The sequence below is a fragment of the Octodon degus genome, unplaced genomic scaffold (genome assembly GCF_000260255.1).
Source record: "Octodon degus isolate 3935 unplaced genomic scaffold, OctDeg1.0 scaffold00018, whole genome shotgun sequence".
Taxonomy (NCBI): domain Eukaryota; kingdom Metazoa; phylum Chordata; class Mammalia; order Rodentia; family Octodontidae; genus Octodon; species Octodon degus.
Window position 1 is genome coordinate 16,351,525 of NW_004524594.1, and position 3,485 is coordinate 16,355,009.

Consider the following 3,485-nt stretch of genomic DNA (forward strand, 5'->3'; position numbering starts at 1 on the left):
AAAAAGAACCACCCTAAGATACCATTTCCTACACATTGGAGGAAGAAGTGTGAGTCAGGTCAGGAAAAACTCATCTTTGTGGTACGTAGCTAATATGTGCAAGTCAAAAGGCAGAATTTAAAAAGCACCCTTTGGGCTGGGGAGATGGCTCAGTGGTCTAAAGGCCTGCTGGGCAAGGGCAATGACCAGGGTTCGATGCCTGAGACTGCCTGCTGTGTGAGTCTGAGCTACGTAGTAAGACCCTGTGTAATAAATAAATAAAAAGATTTTTAAAAAGTAAAAAGCAACCTTTGCAGCCAGAAAGTTCATGGAGGCTGAGTGTCCAGTCTCAATCTATCACCTAACTGCCCACTTTGAAGATAAAACAGGTAGCCAGCAGTGGCCATCTTGACCAACTGATCAATTTTCAGGGTCACCAATGCAGGGACAAATGCACATCACATGGCTCCCAGAAAATATCCTGGGAGCAACAAGACCTCACCCAACAATATGCTCACCAAACCCTCCAGCTTGAACTGAGTTGTGGAGAAGCTGCCAGACACATCTAGAGCATGAGACACTCTCAAGACTGCTGTCCCATGCTCTGCAAAACTGTCACCGATTGAAAGAAGAAAAAGTAGCAGATTGTTATAGAAGGGGAGACTGTGGGGACTTGGTAATTAAACACGATACAGAGGCTTGACTGCACACTCGCAGGAGGCTCTTGTGCACAGAGCACACAGTCTGCAGCCGAGTCTCTGCCGGCTCAGGAAGGCGGCAGAGAGGAGACAGCAAGTCTAACTGCACCCCAGTGAAGCCCTGGTGCTCCCGTGCTGCTGGGGAGAAGGTGTGTGAAGAGTAAGTGTGGACGGCCACTTGGCTCCACCTGGCCAGCTTGGCAGGGGGCTACTCAGGTCTAGTGATTTTTTTTTTTTTCTGGGTGTAGATGGATGGATGCTGGTAAGTTGGCACCAAGTTAAGAAGATTCTGAGCACCCACCAAGGGGAAAATGGGCAGGTCACCAGCGGTGCACTCGGATGGCATAGAAAGACTCCACAAGTCTGAGAGGCCACTGCTGCAGAGGCCTGGAGAATGGACAGAGGGTGGGGGTGGGAAGCAGAAAAATGTAGTTATGAAACGACTCATATACAATTTAAAAAATAAATCATATGTGCTTGGATTTGTAGAACACGCGATTCAGATAAAGGGTCCTCTTCCACGGGGTGGGGGTGCCCTGGCACAGAGCCACAAAGAACATGGGCAGGCTCCTCACGTTTCACTACTTAACACCAGCGGGGGAGGGCAGCGCTGGTGTTTCCTGTTTTTATTGATGTCTCTGATATCTCTCAAACAGTTCGTAACCGTTAACTATGTCGGGAAGGACGCTGTTAAAAGTTGACTTTTATTTGTGAGAGCAAAACAAAGCAAAAGCTTAAGAATCTATAGAGAACTATAAATAAGTGCGGCCTTTATCTCTCCTGGCGGGTGGGGTGCGCGCATTCCAGCCGGGGAGGAACACACAAGGATACCTGCTTTTACCATTACTGCCCGGGCTGGCCTGGGAATCGAAGACAATGCGAAAGATGCTAAAGGGAAACAAGATGTATAACTTCTGGAGAGGAGGAGACCAACACCACATTCCTGCAGCCCCCAGAGAACAGTGGAAAAGCTTTCGGAATGAATGAGAGAATTCAGGAAAGCCGCCAGATGCAAAATACATACTTTAAATCAATATCTTGTTCTTATTCTCCACCACCACTGAGTCGGAAGATAAAGTTGAATGTCTTAAAACCTCCTATCTTGAAAACAAGAAATCAAACATGCACAGAAAACTTAGCAAGAGCAGTAATGAAGTATACAAAAGTACCTAGCAACAGCCCTCTTAAGAAACACTTGGGGCCTGTAGGGAGAAAACAACCTTTACTGAAACATGTGAAAGTAAAACTCCAACAAAACAGCCACACAGCATACCCCTGAGTAGCAAATTTGACTTTGACACAAATCACTTTTTCCAAAATTCACGTCCAGGTTTACCAGACGTTCAGTGTTATTCTAAGAGGATTTGTTTGGGGTGAGGAGTGGGCTGGGGGTGGGGCGGTACTTAGCAAGATGAATCTAAAATTCATATAGAAGACATTGGCAAGGAGCCCTAAGCAAATGCACATCTAGTTCAGACAGTGTCCTGGCCAACGTTGAACAGACATCTCTGGCCTTTGCCCTGTGGACTTCAGCTCGCAGTGTTAGAGGAGGTGGACTGGAATAGCTAGAATTTTCTAGAAGAGCAAACAATCTCAGAGGGGGCCAAGTAAAGCCCCAAATCACATAGCTACTCAACAGCAGTTCAACCATGACATCAGGACTTAAACTCCCTCACCCTCAGCTTCTGCAGGTGGTGAAGTTTATTCTGTTTCTACAGTATTTATCAGCATGACACAAGAATCTGAGGGCCTCACAATCCAAGGAAGGGGGGATACCTAACAAAGAAGGTGGAGAGCCAAGTGAACTGGTACACACAATACTAGCCCTAGAATTGTAGAAGTACAATTGTAGCTGAAGCAGCATTCATGGCCGGCCCAAGCTACACAGTAAGATTCTTGCTTTAAAAACAAAACAAACAAACAAAAAAAAAAAGGTGGAGAAAACCAAATTAATATTTTGGAGGAAAAAAGAGGGGATGAGATTTTCACTATACACTACAGGCCAAGGTACATTCTTGGGGAATTAGTTCAATGTGGGAAAAAAATGTTAAAAGTAAAGCTAGAGAGACATTTAGGTTTTTATCTATATTCATACTAGTGATCATTGTCTCAGCTTAAAAATAATGAAAGCATGGTGGAGGGAAAGAGAACGTTTAGGAAATTCCATTACTTAAAAATTTCAGTTTCTGTATATTGTAAAAATGTCCATCAAAATGAAAAGACAAGTTTCCACTTCTGTCAGAGATGGATTAGCGGAGACCGGATTTAACTGCCTGCCTGCAATACCAACAAAACAAAACAGAACAGACACAAATATGTGAACAATGGTGTTTAAGGCACTGGACATCGGTCAGTGCTGGACAATGATTCTGAGAAAGGGGAAACCGCCCAGTGGGCCTCTAGTTACAGCCCAGCTCACTTCCTTACGAGAGTTTCCAGGCTCCATGCAGGAAAGGGGGAGCTTAGGTGGAGCTCCCTGCATCCTTGAGTGAACAAGATGGGGCTGGGGTCTGAGGAACCAAAAGCAATTAAAAGTTCCTAGGGCAGGGTGTTAGGGCAGAACAGCTAGGAGAGATCCTGTAGTCCTCCAGAGCCTCCTGCAGGGGGCAGTAGTTAACAAGGCCATGGCCCAAATCCATCCTTACCAAGGAGTGTATTAAGTAGTTCAGTCTACAGGGAGGGGTATGGGTCAGCAGTAGATTATGTGCTTGGCACGCAGAAAATTCTAGGTTCTGTCTCCAGAGACCCCCTCAAAAAAACCAAACAAAAAATCTAAATACTCCTATTAAGAAATGGGTGGTCAGAGTG